At 40.2% G+C, this 22,968-nt stretch overlaps 1 protein-coding gene across 5 annotated transcripts in view; it reads right to left on the reverse strand.

Moving 5' to 3' along the window:
- htr2cl1 (5-hydroxytryptamine (serotonin) receptor 2C, G protein-coupled-like 1) overlaps positions 1 to 22,968 on the reverse strand; it is a 101,262-nt gene that overhangs the window by 47,181 nt on the left and 31,113 nt on the right. For 3 of the 5 annotated variants that reach the window (XM_020619565.1, XM_020619563.1, XM_020619562.1), the window contains one exon: positions 455 to 567. The exons of 1 other annotated variant lie outside the window; for it this stretch is intronic. The gene's annotated coding sequence lies outside the window, so the exon portion shown is untranslated. The remainder of the gene's footprint in view (positions 1 to 454; positions 568 to 22,968) is intronic. One more of the 5 variants, XM_020619564.1, reaches the window with a different exon arrangement.

A 22,968-nucleotide genomic window follows, 5' to 3' on the forward strand; every position in this document is an offset into this window, starting at 1 on the left:
TGACTATCAGATACAGTGAAAAACCAAGAAGCCAAGATGAGACAGGGGTGAAAAAGATGGAGGAAGAGGGGGAAAATCAAGCATCTGCTGCAGGGGGGATAATTAGGATATCTGATTGCGTGTGCGTGCGAGGAGGGATTGTGAGTTGAATGCACATACTGTGTGTCTGCCTGTGTGTGTGTGTGTGTGTGTGTGTGTGTGTGCACATGCCCTCATATGGGAGTTTTTCTGCTCAGGGACAGATGGTGCCACAAATCCAGATGTTTCCTGTGTGAATCCAGCCCTTAACATACATCTGAGGGCCAGTGTTACTGTATGACATCGGACCGCCTGAGAGCAGGAGCGCTCATGTGTGTTAGAACACGGTTTATAAAATTGATATTGCTGAACAACTGAAGCAAATTTGATCTCAAAAGCAGAGGGCATGTGTGTGTCCTGATGCACACATCCTTACTGAAAGCTGTTTTGATCTTCATATGGAACAAACCCCTTTGGACGAGTTGTTTTAGTCTCTTGTTTCTTTCTTCAAACTTGAGATGTACAACATCTGACTTGAGCTGCTGTAGCCTGAGACAGAAATAACATTAGATTAGATTATCATGTGGCTAACCTTGTAGACTCACAGTCTTTCACAGACAGGCTCACCACCTCTGGTCAGCTAATATACAGCAGGACTGAGCTCCTAGATTGGTGGGAGTGGTATGTCACTGTCACTACAAGTCCTCCAACTTATATGACCCATATGATCATTTGTCCCTTCCCTTTCATATGACTCATACATAGGAGCATCTCCTGAAATAGCACTCCGACTGTATGTTCGCAAGAGCTCTTCTCCATAAATGCTGGAGCAAACATCTAAATTGTTTGGTGAAAGTCACATTACCAATGTTTATATCTTCAAATTTACAACCAGTCTACTGCTAATTAGCATTTCATTCCGATGACTTGGAGCAGCAGATCAGACCAAATAGAAAAATGTAATGTACCCGAATCTGTTTTCAGCTCTGTGCTTGAGAGAAAGTTTGGACATTAAAGTATTGACTTCAGCTACTGGGTGAAAAATTGTATTGGCTGTATAAGTAAAATGAATCAGGCTCTTGCCTGTGTCGTACTGTTGTTCCAATACTGTAAACTGCCCTGGTCCTTAACATTTACAACTAATTTTCGTCCCTTCAAAAGAAGCCATTTGCAGCCATCCATTCTTGCCGAGTACAATAAACAGCCTCCACAGGCAAAGGTAATCCATCACAGTAAACATGAAGCATTTATTTAGTTTTATCATAGTGATGGTTTTATTTTTACTTCATTATCCCCTGAGTTCAGTTTTTCACTCAGTGAAATGGAAATGTCTGAGAAGAAATAATCCATCACATCACAACAACACACACTTTATTGTCTCTTTATGCTGAGTTTGTCTGGTACCCAGTTAATTTGACACTTTCAAGTTGTGTCTGTAAAACAACACCCATAACATATTTACACTTCACATAGATTTCAAAATATAAACTTGAAATGTGTGTAAATCTATATCATCTAAATCTTTATTCTTCCTTAAGGAGACTTGCTTTAACTTTTGCTTTTTTCCCTCCAAGTCTCAGTGGCTGCAAGACCACTGGTCATTGTAAAAATGTGTCTAATGCTACTACAACTGTACACTGTAGACTATCATTTAATCATACTCACAAACATAGCAACAGATGGGTTATAATAACACCCATGGGACCTGCCAACAAACTCCAAATATTTTGTGCAGTGGAGACAATGATTTTTATAGTCTTGAAGAGCCTTGTGTTTTTGACCAAACTGTACAAATGAATGAATTTAACATTTATGATTACATTTTTGTTTTATCAGTTTGTTTTCAGGTGGATATTTTATACAATTAAAACCATGCTGAACCTAAATGGTATTTTCAACACCCTAACAATCTCTCACATACATTCACTTCATTGTGTGTTCATTTCTTGAAATGGGGGGAATGCTGCCACACAGCAGCTCTAAACTATGTTCGTTTCAAATTCTGCAACCTGAAATAACCATATGTAACATCCTGGTAGAAACTGCCATAGTTCCATGATACTATTAAGAAATGTTTCGACTTTGAAATCGCTAAATTACAAAACTCATTACATTCCTACCGTATACTGATTCCCTCTCCTGCTTTGCCACTCTCTCTTCCTGCAGTCCTCTTTTTTCAGTCAGCTGTTGAAGACAACAGTGAAACTGAATAATAAAGTACAACTGAGATCCCCCAGGGCAACTAACTTGGACCTGCACTATTATTACGACGTGGCACCGTCACGAGCAGCCAGTATAAGAAGTAGAAGGGTCAAAGCCAAAGCAGTGGACAGTAGGGAAAAATACATTGCTCTGTCATTCTCACATTCAGTTTTCTAAGTTAACTCTTTAATCTTTATCAGTCGAGGGAAGCAAAAACCCTGCTTAACATTCATACAGTAACATGCCTAGAAGTTGAAAAGTTGACTCCAAATACACATAAAAAAAAGTGAAACCAATAAAGTGCTAATTTGCTAATTAGATCCCCTGTTACCACTAGGGCTGTCAAGGCTGGGCTTTCTGGGAATGAAGCGTGCCTCAGACCAATCAAAAAGGTCTGCTGAAGCGATAATGAACCAGAAACGCTGTGTGCTTGCCACTACACCACACAAGTGTTTCCTCAATCCTTATAGAGACTGAATGCCTTCAAAAGGTGTTAAATAAGAAAAGCAGCTCCAAGGATAGAGAGCCTCAGTCTGTCAATTATCTAACTTGATTATATTTGGTTTCTGAAAGTGATTGAGATGTAATTAGTCTGAAATCAAAGCACTTGACCTGTAGCCCACCCAGCTGATCTATAATATACTACATGCTACAGAAACGTGAGTTCAGGTTGAGCTCACATTAGATTTATAACCAATAAATCTGTTTGTTACCGGTGTTTTGCCTAAGCGTTACATATTAGAGCTTTGTACTCTTTGGCAGGCTAGCTTCCCAGCTTCTCTTAGTGTCCTTCTATTTCAGTACACACTGTAAAGATCAATATGCAGAGCTTTGCTGGTGGAAAGCAAATCCATTACAATGAACAATTAAATCACATTAGCTTTTTTCCCCAAGGTTGCCTTATCACTGTGTGCTAATACAGTTAAAAGCAGTGAATGCTTACCTACACAATTATAGCTTGGTATGGCAGCTGCACAGCCGTGGACAAAAGACCCTTACATAACATCATCAGGGCAGCTGAGAAAATGATAGATGTTCCAACTTCCTACTCTGGAAAATGCCTACTATGTTAAATGTAGGAAAAGAGCACTTATCACAAAAGACTTCCATCCTGGCCACCATTTGTTTACATATGTGCCCTCTGGGAGACGCTAAAGAAGGATTAAAAAAAATATGGACACATATATTAAAGAATACTTTAATACTTTCTATCCTAGATCAATTACACAGTTGAATAGCTCAATGACTTGAAGTCCGACCATAATATTGTAAATTAGTAAAGTTTTTAATTTCACTATGGTTTTATTCTGACCTATATGACTTATACAAATTAAACTATTTTTACGCTGTCAAAATTTTTTTAGCTGTGTTTTTATTTATTGTGATCTTATTTTTCACCTGCTTAATTTCACTCTTGGACGCTCTGCACCAATGGAAAGCTGCCTGATTGGTGCATTCACGTGACTCTTCAGTGGCTTTCTAACTAATGTTTTTCAGTGACTGGAGGATGTTGCACTGGGTTGTGCTGTACAGGTCATGTGCTTCCTCATTAAGTCAGCGGTCATGTACAACATCTGTCAGGGACACATTATTTTTCTGCAAAGTAAATGGAATAAAGAGAGTTCAGTTTTCCTTTTCATAAAATAAGCTTTAGGGCACCAATAAAAAAAATCATTATTTAAACCAGGATGACTCCAAGGACATAGCACTTGATGTAATACGGCTGCAGATACAATAAATGCGTCTGAACCCATCTACTGCATGCAAGCACACAGGTTTAAAATATTACAAAGGTTATGTAGTATATGTTTTTTATAGTTATTTTCCTCCAGCCCCTCTTGCTTTTACTTTCATTAAGAAAATTCATAAAGCCCTGACTATATTTGAATCTAATAATATCTATTGATTTTGTATGCACTTATGCCACCTTTAAACTTTGCCTCGCGCTCTGTCTCAATGCACAGTAAGGGGGCTATTCACTGAAAGCTTTGCTACTAAATGGTGAAAGTGTATGTGCTCTTATTTACCATGGAGCTGCAATGGAGTTTTCCACCAGAAAAAGAGAAGCAGCACCGCTGAAAGTTTGGTCTGATTCAATATGTATTTTAAGGCATCCCAATCCCTTAAGATTCATCCTTTAGGGGACATGAATGTGTGTCCAAACCTCCATAGCAATCCATCCAACACAAAATCAAAAATATTATCCTCATGATGGAAGTAGAGCAAAAGTCAGGAGATCAAGTAGGTCATTAGGATTCACTGTCATGAATCATGGGTGTTTGTACAAACTTTTACAGCCATCCTTACAACAATTATTAAGATACTTTGGCATCGACAGTGACTGATTAATACTGCCATCCATACAGCCACACTTGAAACACAAAACATCACTGTCTAAATCTTCTCTCTGACCCTTATCTACAAAAGCTGTCATCACCGGTGTTAGAGATGTTACAGAACAGATTTTGAGGGCTATTAAACTGACCTGGCATCACAAGGGAATGTTTGTGTATAATGAAATCTCTCTATATCACCCCTGTGACAATAGTAGCAATAAATCAATAATATTGTTATGTTCACTATACAGAGCTGCTTTTAAGTATCATCACTATCATTCAGTGTAGTTGCAACAGATGTGTTATTCTTAGAAAACATCAAGCAAACACTCCCTCACAAATTTGGAACACAGACACAGTGGGACTGTAGGACGTGCTGGACATGAGGAGGATTATCTTTCTGTTTTACGTGCAGTGGGACTGTAGGACGTGAGGAGGATTATCTTTCTGTTTTACGTGCAGTTAAAAAGGAATACAACACAGACTGTAGTACTGCAACGGAGGTAGTGAAGGTGGAATACTGGAAAACAAAATATGAAAGAGAAAAAGACTGAAACAAGAAAAAAATAGAGTGAATGAGAGAAAAGTAAATGCAGTCGGGCACATTTTGTAATGATATGCTCCAGCGTCAGATGGGAAGGAAGACAGACTGTAGCCAGGAGCAGACAGGCTCGAGGAGATGTAACGAGTGAGAGGTTGAAAAATAGATGGGACCCAAGCACACACATTTTCATTGATCGTATACTTGGACCAAAGGGGTAGCTTTCTCACAAATCTACAGTGTATAACAAATCATCAACAGAGCCAGCAAACACACACACACAAAACTAACACACACACACACACACGGCACTGATGCAGCAAACACGTCATTCCACTCAAGAAGCTTTCTGTTTATTGCAGTCATTCTTCAGGAATCTCACGCAAGTGGGGAATATTCTTGGCTCTTTTAGAAATCAATATCAACATCCTAGTTAACCTAAAAGATCAACAAAACAAAAGTATTTCATCCAACTTCAGCAAAGTTAAATTACATTTAATGCAACAAATCGATATTAGACATCTTTTTACATGTTGTAATCCCATTCAATCACCAAACAAAATCAGTTCTGGGCACCAGAAGCCATTTCAGGATTCACTGAAATATTAAGTCATGATTTGAAAAAGCTTGAAGGGAAGCCACAATTAAACAAAACCACTTCAGTTTTACAGCCACATAAATGCACTTCAGGCAATCTACACAAATGGCTTCATTAGGGATTGAGCTCAGCCTCACCGCTAATGACCTTCCACTTCCTGCGCCAAAAAAGAGCCATTACACTCATATGGTTGAAAAGTCTTGGCGACCTCACCGCCCTCGTCATTTCTGAGTGGATTTGAAAACAGTCCATTACTGATCATTAATCAGCCTGAGTAAAGTCACATTTGTGTGCGTCACCACTAAGGTGACAGGTCAGTTGTATTCTGAGCATCACCGCCTATTACATTTTAAATGAAAATGATTATAGATAATGCTTCATGTTATGGCTCCTGTATTTTAATCCCAATTCTTCCTGGTATTTAGCTGTTAATTTCTAGGATGGATGACAGCAAGGTGCAGATTATCAGTCTTATAACCAAACAAGCTGCTGTTACTGTTCCCTTGTTCCTCAGCATCCTGGGTACCAGTTTAGCTTCCAGGAGAAAGAAATCAATGATTTCACTTTGCATGAGGAGTCAATAAACTCATAAGTTAAACCATTCATCATACTGGGCAACACATAATGAGCCTGGCTTCAAGGAGTTTTATAGAGGCTACAGCCTCAACATTAAATGAATGCTCCACCAAAAAAAAAAAAAAAAAAAAAAAAAAACCATCCATGTTTTCAGTATCAAACACTCTGTGCCTCTGAGGAATTACAAAAGTTATATATCCGTTTCTTTTGTACTGTGGATTTGCTGGAAGCAGCACATTTAGTGGTATTTTAGTTTGAAACACACTACTGCCGGTATCTTGTGTATTCTAGTGTATTCCTTTACAAATCATCAGTTCAATTAACCCTATTTACTACATGAACCTTGTGAACATGTCCTTCTTTCTAGTGTCCAACATCATTGATGATTTAATAAGATCAAACAACTTTTCCCATGTTTCCTTATTCACCCCCCACCACCACCCAAAAGAAAAACACAAAAAATAAGAGAGATGGACTGAACCCTGATGAGTTTAGTGAACCGTTACTGCTACACCCCTAATGATGACAAAGATCTTTAAAGAACTTTTTTTAAACCAGACCACACTTTTTTCCTTAAACAAGTTGTGTTTGTGCATAAATCTAACCAAACTGTGACTCGTCCTTTAACCTGAACCATATTTTTATTATTGTAAGAATCATGACAACAAAGGTCCGGTATGCCTGCCGCCATCAGGGTGCTACTTCAGGAGACAGTTCGTATCAGTGCGTTAGGACCAACAACCTATATGGCTGCTAACTTTGGATGACTTGTGCTTTCTTTTACACTACACGACAAAAATGCTACTTTAAAACATATTGCAAGTCAAAGACAGGTGAACCAGTCTGTTTCCATTTAAACCTGTCTAATACATCCATCGTCAAGACAAGCACACAACCACACCTCTTTGTTTTCTTTGGACTGCCAAGCAGCATTAGTGAAACAGACATCTCATGTCAGCCCATTATTCCTCTTTGTCACAGTCTCTTTTTTATGCCTATATCTCTAGTACCTTTTCCTGCATCCCCCTCCTCACTATCTCTCCCTGTCTTCTTCCTCCTAGTCCATTATTTCTCCATTAAAATCCAGTATGATCTGTGTAATTGCCTTCAATAACTGGGTCCTAATGAAAAAACACATCACATTACCAATGAGATGCCTGTGTGTGTATCTCCATATCAAGCTGCCTGCCATTGACCAAAAGCAGATAATAGTCTCTGTCATTCCTGCCAGTTACAGCAGCACCTGTGTGTGTGTGAGAGCATGTGCCAACGTGCTAGAGCCCTGACCAATGCGGATAATATTCCCCAAGACCCTTGTTCCACCCTTTTAACCCAGCTATGTATGTGTGTGTGGCTCAAACATGCATAAATATGAAGTCCAAAGCGCTTGTTTGAGTCAGCTGATGACAGGAGAGAGGGCATTCAAGCATACTCCATGTGGGTGTATAGGTGCATGGGAGAGAGAGAGAGGAAATGAAAGCGAAAGGGAATGAAGAGAACAGCGGGCGGTGGGACAGATTGAAAATGCACCAGAGAGAGGAAAAGGGAGAGGAGAGAAACATTTGCTATAGAAGCATTGAAATTCATGCATTGACTCGGTGGCTCAAACACACTCAATCTTGCACAACAAAAATGTTTTCTCTTTGATTTCTCAAAGGCCAGAGCTGAAGACTGAGTGTAAAAAGTTACAGAGAAGGGAGCATCAAGGACAACAGTCCCACAGGACTGTTCAGCATGGGCAGGATGAAAAGAAAAAAAAACAGGGGTGGGGGTGTTTGATTCTTCCATCAAATGAGCTCCAGATGATTCAGGAAACTTGTTTTCTGCTGGGTGGGGGTACATGCAAATGACGGGTAACATGACCCCGTGCATAGAAGCCTAAACCCTCTGTCTTATCTGAAGGTGGGCTTGGATTGCATCAAGAACAGGAAGAACGCTCTACATGCAGCACACAAACAGCTCAAATTCATGCATTCTGCTCAGTATTGCTTTCATATGCTGTATGCACTTGAAAGAAACAGCAGCATCCTAATCATTAGACTAAATGTGAAGAAGGACTGCAGTATATTACCAGTTCTCAAGTTGTGGGGCGTCCCTGTCTGGGTGATGTAGAACAAGGCTGAAATAGATTCAAGCAACTCTGCTGTTAACAGATGATAAAGATGAAATCGCTTTCCAAAGGGGAACCTTACAGAAAATGCTTAAAAAGCCACAGCGCTGGATGGCTCTCTAGCTCATCGATTCAAGAGACAAGTGTTCGGATATGAACTCTCCCAAGTGGGGAGGAGGAGGAGGAGGAGGACGGCAAATCTTCCTTGAGGTAATGCACTACATATTAGCTGTAAATAAAGGAGCTGGAGGACTGGGACTGGCAGAGCTCAGTTAAACTTTAATGGCACTTGTGGGGACATACAGGAGTCAAGATTAATGAACAGATACACTCTTATATGGATTTCACTTTGTAACAGTTAACATCACACTAATTTTAAAATAATCACGAGAAAGTCTTGATAAAGAGAAGAGGAAAAAGGAAAGAAGCCAAATCAGCAGCTGCCCCCTTTCAGACATGGTACCCAGGAATTTGCAGGCTACATGTAAACCATATCTATGCTACTGAGAAACTTGGCGTCTTCACACTAGATCATTCAATCCTCACTTCTGAGTTTATCCTCTCAGATTTCAAATTTCAGATTTTAATTTATTCTTTTTTCTTGCTCTGCTGCATTTGTCCCTGTTCGACTTCACTTGCTCTCTTTTGTTCCCTCAGGGGTCGCAGAGGGAAACTAATTCTCTCTGCTTGTCTTTGCTTCTTCAACCATTGCTTGCTGCATCTAGTTATCTTTCTTTTTATGGATGTATATGTATGCATGGAACTACTGTAGTCCATCTGCCAATCTGTTTCCCACTGATCCCTCCAGTCTAATCTTCACTTTTTGCTTTTTGTCTTCACCACCTTTATCCCTCTTTCTGTACTTGGATATGTGTGGGGGCTATAAAAGTATGAAGAATGTCTTTAAATCACGTCTTTCTTCAACTACCTCCCCCTATTCTTCTTTCATGAGCCTCAGTCCTTCATCCATTAATCCCTTCATTATTTGTGTCACTTTCTCTTCCACTTTACACCTCCACATCTCAATACCTCCTGCTTCCCATCCTCTCATTTCTAATTCCTGACACTCCAAATTTCTGCCATTAATCTCACACAGTCTTTAAATCTTCCTCCTGCTCTCTCTGCCTCAGCTCCATCTTTCTGCAAGTCCATCTATCTCCCTCCTCCTAAAAAATGGAATGCCCTGGCATTTCTCCACCACATCGCCAGCCCGTCCGCATGTGTTTATCGCTGCATCTTCCCCGTGTCACCTTCTCCGTTTCTCCAAGCGGGTGAGCAAACAGTTGTGCTTGAAGCTGGGGCTCATCTTTTGCAGCCGAGTTTGACAGAATCCGAGTCTAGCAATCACAACTGTAAATAATATACAGGCGTTCGGTGCCTATTTCAAGGGATATGTGAACTGTGGGGTTTTTTTGTGCTGACTCGTGCCATCATATCACCACTGCACAGCCTCAGCAATAGTCACATATCAGGCATCACATCAGAGTTTCATTTGAGAGAGTTCTTCTATGCCATTTTTCTTCTGATGCAGTATTCTTTCTAAGAAAGATGCACGTGTGAACCCACATGTCCAACTCAACATAAACAAATGGACAGAGTCAAGGTGTACTCTGCCACGCATCACCTCTCTGGTATGCAAAGGCACGTCTAACTTTATTTTCTCTTGACACTTGTTTATTCTCACTGGCTCTTAGGAGGCCCACCATGATTGCATCAAAATTTGTCAAAACAGTTTTGAGATTTTTGTTTGAGTAATGCTGTGGCCATCAGCCAGCTGCTAAAACGCATGCTGGCATAGGAGAAGAAAGGTTCCTATTTTACACTCTGGAGCTAATTGTGTTCCTGTTTAGGACATTTTGTGATTAAAAATTGCCAGTGTCTCTGTAAATTTACATTTGACTTTGTACTGCTTGGGTGATGCAATCCAGCCTAAAATACTCAGAGCATTTTATATTTGACAGACCTGGTCCTGTGATGTTTACAGACATTAAAAGCTGACGAGGTTCCATGACACACAACTTAGCAGTATACGAAATTATTCTATACTTAAGACCAGGAATAACATCCACCCTCAAAATGAAAAGAAAATAAGACTTCCTGAGATCATGTGAAGCGGTCACTGAATTAGGACAGACCTTGAGATTAAAAGGTCAAACTTGACCTTGAAAGCATCAGCTGACACACAAATTTCAACACAAGGTACTGAGTAGTTGTTCCAGAGCTTCTTATCACATCATACAAACCCTGTCAACACTATTCAGTCTAAAAATGTCGAATTTTATATTCATTTATTCAAAAAGATGGAGAAAAACTCCATCCACCCACACCTATTACAGTACCACTGTGCCTGCATGTTTACAGTATCTTAATTGTTATGCAATGACAGTATTTGCATCCTTGCCAAGTGTAAACTTTTAATCTGGCATGGGGCCTCAGTGCCCAGACAAGGAGCGATACGGAGCCACACTGAGCTGAGTTTGATAATCAAATTCAAAGTGAAGTAACAGAAGGGGAAAGGCTACTTAGCATGACGCAAAGATGAAAGGCGGCGTGGAGAGAGACAAACACCAAAAGAAAGAGGAGTGTGATTACTGTTTGCTAGATGACAGTAAGATCATACAAAAAAAGCTATGATTATTGAAAACATGATCAAAGGAGAATACGCTGTTGAAATCTGTGATGTTTCACAACTCTCCCTGCCAAGTGTGTCCTTTCATGTGTGTGGCTGCACCCATGCATCTGTTTTCTGAACATGTGTGGTTTCCATTAATCTCCTCCTAGGAGCCACGGCTTTGCTCATGTTTGACGAAGCTATTTGTGACTCACTGACTGCAGATTACTGATAAGGAAAATTACACTGTCAGAATTTATCAGCACAACAATCATCCCAGTGTGTGTCCTCGTATGCACGTATGTGTTTGCATGGTCCAGTAGGAGACAGAGGGTTTTCTTGCTCTGGCATATGTCTGTGTGCAATGTGCGGGTTTGTATGCATGCGCTTTGTGTGTGTTTTTATCCCTCCTCCGGGGAGGCCCCACGCACCGTCTGTCTCCAACTGATCCAGTATTCATTGCCACAGAGAGACAGGAAGGAGACAGAGTGAGAGGGAGAGAAGAAAATGAGGAGGAGGAAGGAAGGAAGAGAGAAATGATGCGATGCAAAAGTAGAAAAAGGCAAAGAAACCACAAGGGGACACACGAGAAAGGAGAGGAGAGAACATATCTATGAGCAAAAACAACAAGAGAGGTTGCTTATGCTAAGAAGTTTTAATTTTGATTCCGGCCTTGTCTAAACAGATGTCTCGGTTCTCTTTACAACAGCCTCCTGAAATGCATCAATCACATCCTGATGTCACCTGCACTACCAAAATGACTTTTTACCATCATATCAGCAGCCATTTTGTAAGAGCAGGTGCTGCTGACTTTCTAGTTTGTGTTGTGCGTCTTTTTTCCCTCTTCCACAAATGGTGGATCTCGCAGTGGTGGTGGTGGGGGGGAACAGGACAATGCCACTGGAGAGGTGAGAGAGGTGTGGGAGGGAGACAGGGAGTTGAGGAGGTGGAGGAAAAGACAAAGTATGAGGATGAGCTGAGGAAAGAAAGAGAAAATGGAGGCTGGAGGAGCAGAAGGGAGGTTTTCCAACCTGTTTATTTTTCATTTGAGGTTTCAAATCTAATGAGAGGCTAAGAGGGAGACAGAAGGAAAAGATAGAACCCACACAGAGCAATGATAGCAAATATGCAAACATACAAGGGGTGAAAGAGAAACATAAAATGTTAATTACAGAAAGAGGAGACAAAAATGATGAAGACCAATAAAAAAAAGAACAAGAGAGATAATATCCATTAATGAACTGAGGCATAATAATGAGACTCCCAGCCTTACTGACATCGCATACCAATGTAACACTCCGCAGAGAGGCAGAGAGAGAGTGGTCGGAGACACAGACAGGAGCTGTACGTGTTGCAGACGAATGAGTCTTCACATTGTTTTAGTTCTGTCTACATTTCCAAACAGCATCTCTAATTAATTTGCCCACTGAGGTCTAGCGCAATGTGTGTATGTGAATATGTGACATTGTGAGATAAATACAAATATTTCTATAATAAGTAATGTCTGATGTTTAATGCCTGATATTTTATTCCTCTGTGCATTGAGCTCAGATATTGCCCAAAACTAGTCCATAACAAATGCACTCTTTACTCATGTTTGAGTAACGTTTATTAAAAACTACAATGCCCAAACATTTTAAGAAAATTACTGAGCCTTTTTCAAAAATAAATCCATATATCTGTGGCACTGATTTACATCTTTTAGTACTGTAGAACTGGATGACATACAGACAAAAATGTTGTTGGTTTTAGTCTCTTCATTTTATTTGTTGACCATTTGTTTTCAGCCTCATCTAGTAAATAATACAGACTAAAGAATGTGAATACTTTACAATGTATTAAAAAGCCAGAGTCATGTTCTGGGTCTCTAATGTTTCTGATGTGATATGCATGCTATTCCATTAGGGTTAATACTGTGTCCCTTTGGCTGTGCTCCTTATTTACTCCCTGTTGGGAACATTGGTGGTGCACAATGACATGATACAAAACAAAACTAATTTGACTGATATAAATTATAAAGCACCAAAAAACAGACTTGTCATTGTTTTTCAAGCATCACATTTTGACTCTGGCAGGGATGGCCAATGAGATTCTGGAGGTGGCTGGCTAAATGCATAACACTAAACCGATATCCTAAGGAAGCACAAAGGTACATTTGGTATTCTGAGAAAACTGAATAGTAGGGGTGAACTCTGTTACTTTGGTTCCAGACCTCTAATTCACCACCAACATCTCTGACTAATCTAATGATTTGTATAGGTCTGGTCCAGTCTAGTGACAACTGTTTCCCCTGGTTAGCCAGTCAAACCAATGACACCATTGTAGGGAGGATTAAGAATAGGGACATCATCTTCCTGCACAGCTACAGTAGCTATCTAACAAGCTACATTCACAAAACAGCAATAGAGCAGGTTGTTGTAAGCTACAGTAACATACATGAAAAAATTATATTGACATATTCCTTGAAAAATTTTAAAAGTTTTGACTGCTCACAGTAACCATTACCACAACCTCCCTTTCACCAGCAAATGGAACCTCAGTGGGGGAGATCCATCATTTGCTACTGATTGGCTAGGACAGAACAAAATAAACCCCAAAACAATAAATGGGCTAATGTGAACACAACCTGAGGCTAAATGAAATAGAGAGAATTTAATGTGATTGCACTGTGAGCATGGAAATTAAATTTAATTGGGTTTGTTACAAATGGCAACCATTTTTCAATTCTTTCATCATAAAGTAATGACTAAGAACCCAGAGATTCAAGGAACTCATGTTTTGCCAAAGACAGCATATTTTCTACAGCATTTGACTAAATGGCTGTGTGAATGAGTGGCACGCTGGCGTTTGCTAATAAAAAAATATTTGGATCTTTGACCTTAAGATTCTTGCACTGTTCATGTGCCACTAACAGCGGGAAGAAACGTAAGATGACACTGCTGAAAAAACTGGTAAAGCTGCAGCTTAAATATGTGTACTGTAAACTTGTTGTGCTGATTTATACCATTTACTGGCTTCGTCCCCATAGCAACAGCAGCGGCCATTTAATATTACAGCGTATTTCTCAGGAGAAAAATGTTTTAAACCAGCAGCACCTCCCATTGCGCACTGTACGTAAACAACTCCCACATCAGACAGGTGGGGAGGTGTCAGATTGTGTTCAGCCATCTGACCGGCCCTTCAGTTGAACCCTACAGACACCTTTAAATAACAGTCAGAATTTAAAAGATGTTGAGGAGTGAGAGCTGACAACGTGCAACTTGTTTGGGATACGGTTCTGATTAAGTCTAATAAGTGTGAGACCAGTGTGTAATGTAGTGCATCCTCTCTGTGAAACACTGTCCGCGGTGCGTTTATAAGGTGACTGCACTGTCCCTTCACACACCCAGTAAGTCACTGAGGTGTGTTAAATGGAGCGTGGGCTAAACCAGTGAAAGAGTATGTCCACAACCCGAGTCGGCCTTCTCTGAATGAATGAATAATTTGGCTGCGTGCATGTGAGAGTGACTGTGTGTCTCTGGGGCGCACGGGAATATTTGCCCTTGTAATTTTGTGTGTGTGTCTGTGCGATGTGCCTTTTGTGCATGTGCATACCTGTGCGAGCAAGGAATATGTGTTGATACTATTGTTATGAGGGCGTTTTATGACGACATCATTGTCCTTGAACCTCACAACTTCAAAAAGCTGTTAGAATCAGGATTACTGTACGTTAGGTTTGGGTTAAGTGGCTGGGGAATACATTACATCAATGTGCATCTTCACAGTTATAGAAAGAAAGAAACATGTCTGTGTGTCTGCTGTTCTCGTCTTGGCCACGTTTGGACTTACCCCAGGCTAAAACATCAAAGTGATTGAGTTCCCAACCTGTTTTCTTTTCTCTTTCTCGCTTCCTCCCTTTTTGTGCACTTAAACAAGCAACATGAAAATGAATTTGAGAGGGCCCAGACAGAAGCAGGCCAGGTTCTACCATTTTTCATTCCTGGGTTTTAAAAATGGCAGCTTGATTAAATCTGCTCCTGTACTGGTGCAAAGAAAAAAAATAGTCTATACTCTTTCCAAGGAACATTCACTGGATATTTATATGTATTGTTTTGCAAAATGGAACTTAAAAGGGTTTAGCTCCCGATATGCTGTATGTAAAAGCTGAGATCAACCATCTGTAAAACATACAGACAGCCCAGTGTTTTATCTGTCATTCATCTATATTACAGTTGCATGCAGAATACATTGCCTCACTTTGCTTTTGATAGATAGAAAACCAGCGTGGCTGCCTTGTTACAGCAGCTATTCCCCTCTACAGTAAATGTGCTGGTTCAAAGGCAACTGCGTCCTACTCTACCATCCTACATACTGTACAGGAACTGTTCCTAGCTTTTATCAGTCCTCTTGTTAACAGTATTTATACAATTCCCTCCCACATATGCTTTGCAACCCTCTAAATAAATGTTCTGTATCCACTAATAGCTGCTTTATCACAAAACTGAACCCTGTTCAGATGGAACCTGGCATTTGTGCCAGGTCAGCGAACACCAAAATATATATATATAAAAAAAAAAAGTACTCAGAATGAGAGGCTCCACTTTTTCTGTGCAGCAACTCCCAGCAGGTTTTGATATTCCCATGGGGGCCCCACAGTGCCTGTTGGACAACCCCACTGACACCTGAAGGGAGCTCGTCTTGCTTATGGGCAATGCAGCAGGGCAAATTCTTGTCGGTATACACTGATCAGCCATAACATTATGACCACTGACAGTTGAGGTGAATAACACTGATTATTTCATTACACTGACAGTGTGTGGAGAATATTAGGCAGCAAGTGAACATTCAGTCCTCAAAGTTGGAAGCAGGAAACACAGGCAAACGTAAAGATCTGAGTGACTTTGACAAGGGCCAAAGGTTGACCTGCTGCAGATTAAACTTTTCAATTTCATTCATTATTTTCAAGAGATTCCATTTTGTTTGAATCCTTGTTAAAATGGCTGATAATAGAGACATTGGTCTCTATGAAGAGAAACATTTAGCAGCTGTAGTGGTGATGTTACAGATACAGTGGGGAGGCTGTTGAATTCTCTCCAACTTGTCCTCAAGACCAGTTTTCAACCCTTTTACGTGTGTTCTTCACTGAATGGGTAACATATTGTGTCTCTCCTGACAGTGTAACTATGGAAGCAAATGGATTCACAGAAGATGCACAGTGAGCAGCAGAGTGCCAAGCAACTGCTGCACTGACCCCTGTGTGCACAGTTTTAGGCAGGTGGTCATAATATTGTGGCTGATGGGTGTTAAGTGCCTGAAGTACCTCAGCTACTCTTTTGTCATATAGTGGCATGCTTCAAGTGTAGTGGCTCTTCAGAGGTTTAAATATGGTTTGTCTGAGACATATACAGTTTGTGAAGTAGACTGTTTAGCTCAGCATTCAGTACAAATGTAAGGCAGTTACTGTATATCAAAATTTGTGTAGCCTAAATGTTGACATTAAGATTCATTAAAGTGCTACTATGAGGCACACTGAGTGGATGTAATGTGTTTTACAGTGCTTAAATAATCTTATATTGTGGAAAGCACAGTGGGCTGTAGCCCTTTTTTTAAATCATTTATTTATAGTGTGCTGCTCTAAGCAATGATTGCAAGCCAACTGTATGTCACTAGATAGACAATGAACAGCATCACAAAACAGATGCAGTCCGCCTGCTGATCTTTCCTCCACCCAACACAATGCAGAGTCAGTGGGTTGGTTATTTATCGAGCTTCATTCATGTCTGGATGAGCACAGTTATAACAATATTCAGTTTGTGTAAATGCTTTTTTCTCCCTCAATCTCCCCATTCTTTCCAGCTCTTATCCTCTTCTGCTTGCCTCTCTATTTCCTCCCTTCCTCCCAACATATGCCTATTAACCACAAGCTAATTACCCAGTGGCACGCCTCATGGGATTGGCTAGCCCCTCACTAAGCTAATTAGTATGCACCTGATTGAATGGGCAGGGTTGGCTGTGCAAGTGGAACATGACTGACACACGTGGCTGCAGACGTAAAATTAGAAAAACTGGGAAGGAGAAGATACAGCCTAGGAGCCAGTGAGGTGAAACAGTCACTGTCATAAGAGAAAAACGCTGCATTAGCATTCGAGCTAATTAGGAAAGGAAACACTGAGCAGAGATAGTAAGACGTTTGGAAATCTCTTAAATATGACATCAAGCAAAAGGCTTACAATTAGTGCACAGATTTATATGGGTGTTAGCCTTAACAACCTGGTACAACCAGGCACCTAATTGGTCACATAATTTAAGTGCTACATAAGATAATGTGTTTTCTTGTTCATTATAACCACAACAGACCCATGGCTTCATATAGTTTGCCATGTGTGTATCACTTCACTGGGATCTTACACAAGTTTGTTTTGTTGCTAGTGCTCCATGGTGTCACTGCAGTGCAAGAGTAGTAGGTTAGACCGACAGTACCAAAGACAGCTTCAGTTCTCTGTACCAGCACAGAGGAACAGGCCTATCAGTGAGACCACCCACTTGCATGTAGTTTGTTGATAGAGAGGGTTGCTGTAGCGACCTATAGACAAAGTTAAAGCTACTTGACCCACAGGGAAAGTCCTCTGAAGTAGCTGACAATCTGTGGTCAATCAATATGGTGATCTATAGAATGTACTCATCAGTGTTTATTCCTGTGGGTATTCCTGTGGGTGTACTGTATATGTATAAGGGTCAGTGTTTATGCCTGTGGGTGTACTGTATATGTATAAGGAAACTTCTATATGTAAGAAGATGTGGACTAAAATGAAATGTTGTCATAACACTGCAAATGCTTGTATGCGTATAAGTACATTAGGCGTGCTCACAATATGTGAAACTAAAAGCAGCTTGTTCTCTTCTTTGTGTCACTTGTCCTTGAAAGCCAAATGTGTGGGGCAAGGATATCGGCGGTGTCTCTGCATGCCTTAACCTCCACATTGCAGGCGCTGTGTGGTACACAGAAATACACACAGCATGCACAATGAGGAGGCCTTAACATGCCATTTCATTGGCGGCACAACAGACTAATCAGTAACTAATTAGACTGACCTGCTGGTCAGTGAAACAAAAAAAAAAGAAAAGAGTGGCCTTCGTGATAGGAGGCAGAGAGGGCTCCTAAGAGCATACTACGGGATTCGTAGCACTGATTGCTTGCAGTGCTGATATCAAACTGATAACATGCCTCAGATCTTTAAAAGTAGAATTGAAAGAACTGAAATTAGAATCCCTAACCTCAAAGAAGCTTTTAATAGTTTTGCTTTTGAGAATGATGATAGGAAAAGGAAAAGAGAGATGAGAAATGACATGCAGCAGAGGGCCTCAGCTGGGCCCAAACTGGAGACACTGGTTCATGGTCAGTGCCTTAACTTTAGAAACTATGTGGTACACAGCAAATCTGGTGCATACTAGGAACTAGAGCATCTACTGCAGAGCAGTGGTGCATACAAAAAGTATCTGGTGTGAGTAAAAAACTAATAGATACTGGCCATGTTAAAAACCTTCTGAAAGCTGTTTAGTGGCAAGACTGTCCTCCCCAGAAAAAAGACAAAATCTGTTATTTCAGCAAATGTCTCACAATGACATATGTTCACATTCAAATGACAAAACCCACTAGAGATTGTGGTAATTATGACTTCTGTCCATCTGGAGGAAGGGCAGAGGTCCAGTGATGTTATAAAGTGACAAAATGACATGATAAAGGTCGCTTAACACCAATTACTTATTTTAACCCAAATCATAATCTTTTTATGCCTAAACTTAACTGTACCACAGTCCCATAGAACAAATTTTATTTCTCAACATCGGTTTTATGATATGACATTGACAACAATTTCGGAAGGCTGCCAGGATATTTATATTTTTGACATGGATTATACTCCTTAAGGGCAGCAGTGATACCAAGTCTATATTTGCACCAGTCTTGCTATGAAGCTGTTGTATTATGTGGATGCTAGCAATCAAGCAAATAAATGTACTGAACTCAAAATAAATGATACCTTCTCTTATTAGTTCTCTACAAAATATAAAATGTGTCCCTGCAAAAAAATCTCTGTGCTCAAAATGTCCCATCACATGTTCACAACTGAGACAGAAATACAATGCCAAATCCATCTTCTTCCAAACCTCATTAGTCCAATCAGAGCATCAGTTTCTGACTCATTCATAAACTCGAATCTTTCCTCTACCATCCCATCTTCTCCTTCAATATGATGACTCAAGACTCCCAGATGCTTTCCTCCAAAGTGCACCCACCAAGGTTCAACTCCAGCTGTAGATTATGTGGGCGAAGGGGTCTGAGTCAACGTCAAAACTGTTGTCAAAAATCTTTACGCATCCTATACATAGTATGGTGAGGTCTAAAAAGTCATATCTGTAACACCTCTCGGGCCAATCAGGGTAATTCAGAAAATCCTTTATAGTTAGTTTTAGATACTGAAATTAACATCTGGATGAATACACACAAACAAAGAGACCCAGCAAAAAGGTCTATTACTTAGTCATTACCACTTGACAAAGGCCATATCAGTTTCCTCAGAAAGATAGGATGCAGTGTTCACTTTGTTTCTATAACAACCAACCGCTACTGCCAACAAAGAGCACTTGTGTCAAACTCTCAAACACTAAAAAACTCCCACAACACCGCCTATGAGCTTTTCATGTACATTTTAGAATCGGAATAGTAAGTGCCAACTGTTAAATCACTACTTTATCCACTTTTATTCTGATGTTTTTAGCCATGTTAGCAGCGTGGCTCTACCGATGGCACTGCCACTCGGTCAGTCAGCTGGCTACCTTCATCCAGACTGCTAGTAAAAGAATTACCATAACTATTGTTCAGATATTCATGGTGCACAGAGGATGGATCCTACAGTCATGTAATGATCCTATGACATTTTTAATTTAGTGCGACCAGCAGGTCAAAGATTTATCTTACCCTGTTGGAAGGATTGGTGAAAGATTTTGGCACATTCATGGTTACTAAAACTATGTACAAACATTCATAGTCCCCAAAGGATGAATCTTCAGATGAAGGATCCGAGAAAAGGATGGCTTATATCTAAAAGCTGCTCCCTTGATTCCTCCTCATATCTAAAAGCTGCTCCCTTGATTCCTCTTCCCTCATATTTTCCTCCTTGGATTATTCTGTTGACAAAGTAAGCTGAACTTGACTCTCATGCAGTTCTTGTTTCTGAGCACAGTATATTGTACACGCCATTTCATCATTTGTCAGACACGTGAATCTTTAAATACAGGTTCAACACTGACTCGCTAACCTTTAGTGGAGGTGGATGATGAATCCAGCAGCGCTGAGGGAGCATCACCGTGGGCGTTTCTGTCACTGCTAAACTTCAATTATGCAGGAGCAGTTACAACAGGATAAAACAGTGTCCTTGCTTTCATGCTGCATGTAGAATCAAAGTGTCAATCCTTATTTCCACTGATGTATCATTACTTTAAACCACAAACCAAGCCCTTCACCCTTAAGGGCCAAAGCTGACACAACTCACTGCATTAATTTTCATTATTCCATCAAAGTGCCCCAGTGTTTAAATTGACCTCTAATCCTTTTTACAAAACTTGTCCTGTAGTAGTTTCTCATGAAAGCTTGAAAAACATTTATAGCGCATTTAAAAACCTGTAGGCAGCCTCACTTTACCAATTTTCTCAATTAGGTCAGGCAAATGTGTTCGAGGATACACAGATGCATGTCATTTAGTGTGTATATGTGTGTGTAAAAGTGTGTATACTTTGTGAGTACTAGGTACCAGGGCTCGTATTTAACAAGCATCTCAGAATCACTATGAATCGTGCTAAAAGTTACCTCAGTCTTTGTGTATAGACAAGAAGCTGGTAATGATTAAGTGCTTTATTAATGTGCTTTAACCAGTTCTCTTTTTGTTACTGGTACAAGTTTATTGGAAAGCCACTGTGTGAGATTTTCACAGCCCTACGCAATCACACTCATTAACAGTGAATGGTGTGAAAATGAACAAATTGTGCATTATCAACGGAGCTGTAACATCGATCAGGGTCTCATTTATTATAGCCAAAGCTGTCAGCTTTGACACTCTCAAATCATCACTGTTGCTTCTCCTGCTTTGTTAATAAAAAGCATAATGTTACAGGGACCTCAGTTTCAGTGGAGAAAGCTGGTGTTTTTGTTGCTGGAGTACTTGCATCTGTCACAAAAACTAGGCCTATTCCATTTTTTTGGCCAAACTGTACCTTTTCCTGTACCTTGGTGGCTGTGGCTCACGAGGTAGGGCAGTCGTCTCCTGACCAGCAAGTTGGTGGTTTGACTCCCGGTCTCCCCGCATGCCTAAGTGTCCCTGAGCAAAACACTGAACCCCGAATTGCTCCTGCCGTTGTGTGGGAGCCTGTCGTCATCGGTGTGTGAATGGGTGAATGGTATATCAAAAGCGCTTTGGCCAGTGCAACACACTGTGAAAAAATGCGTTATATAAATACAGTCCATTTACTATTTGGTGTCATTAAATGTAAGTAAAACATATCTGCTCCGTGGAGTTTGTGTGCTCATCTCTGCCTGAACTCCACCTCTTGGCAACTCCTAACCAGTTAGGACACCTCTGGAGCTTTGGTGGATAGGTGTGATTTCCTAAGCTCGGAATGCTGATAAGTTTGTCATACTTCTACTGCTAAAACTACAGTAGGACCAAAAGTGCGTCATTCTGAGAATTGCTGGCCAGTTAGGAGTCATTTCATACTCAGAGATGCTTGATGAATACAGGCCCAGAAAGGCCTTCCTTACAGACTAATACAATCAGGCCCTGTGTTTGTGCATGTGTGTGTAAGCTATAAATCTCCCACCTGACCAACAGGATCAGAAGGTTAATCACAACAAGGTTTACACTGTAAGTGAGTCACTCTCCACCTCCAGGCATCCCTACAGCAATTTGCTATCATACTAAAAGCTGCGTCATAGCACAAGTTTCTGATACAACAGTAGTTTTGGGTACCTCTTAAAAGATTTTGAGTTAGTTTTGCCTTTTCTTTAAAGCCTGAGTTTTTTATTTATACTTTCAGCCATCATGCCATTTGGTTATGATAACATTTTTCTCAGCTGCTAAGATCTGATGAAACACACAAGAAGATCAGACAAGTTGTTAGCAAACCCTTAGGATAACTTCCTAGAGAAAGCTAGATGCTGAAATGTGTCAAAGCTACCAAGTTCTAATTATGTTCCATTTCTGGAAGTTGCCAGTATAATAAAGGCATTTTAACTTATTTTTTAGATGAGTGCCTTGGTTGCTTTTTCAATTTATTAAGAAAGTTCCACACTATCTACCAAGGAGCACCCTCTTTTTATTGTCTTAAAATTACTAGTTCCAAGAAGCTCTCTAATCTATGGACCTTTATCTAAAACCCTAGTATAGGCAGGTTATCACTACTGTGGTGTAGCCAGAAGTGTGCCATGGTGTGCCAGTGCTACCCAAAGATGAAGCTGGCATACCCAAATGCCAGATACAGAATAACTTTACTTACTGATAGATTTCGCATGAGTAAACAAATGTGTTTTGTTGAAAATTACGCTATTAAATGCCCACTTAATTTTAAGATACATTCTATAGCTACTATTGTATTAATAGCCTGCATGCACAGTAGTTGCCCAACCCAGCATCGTGTGAGACTATTACAGTTTTTTGCAGTTGCTAACATCCATTTGTCCATTCTGTATTCGCATTTTCAAAACTCTAAACACAATTATCACAACATCTGTTTGTTGTGACCATACCATTAATACAATTAATGTCGTTTTCACACAAAATTTAGTTAATGCAGATGTTTCTAAAATGCTTACATTTTCTTTTCACACAAGCTTACCCCATAGCAAAATAATGGATCTTTCAAATATCTTTAACAAATGCTTAAACACATCATGACAGAATTGAAGACCTAATGATCCAAACTTTAAATATAATGTAAAGCCTCTAC

This window comes from Monopterus albus, unplaced genomic scaffold (assembly GCF_001952655.1).
Source record: "Monopterus albus unplaced genomic scaffold, M_albus_1.0 scaffold222.1, whole genome shotgun sequence".
Classification (NCBI taxonomy): domain Eukaryota; kingdom Metazoa; phylum Chordata; class Actinopteri; order Synbranchiformes; family Synbranchidae; genus Monopterus; species Monopterus albus.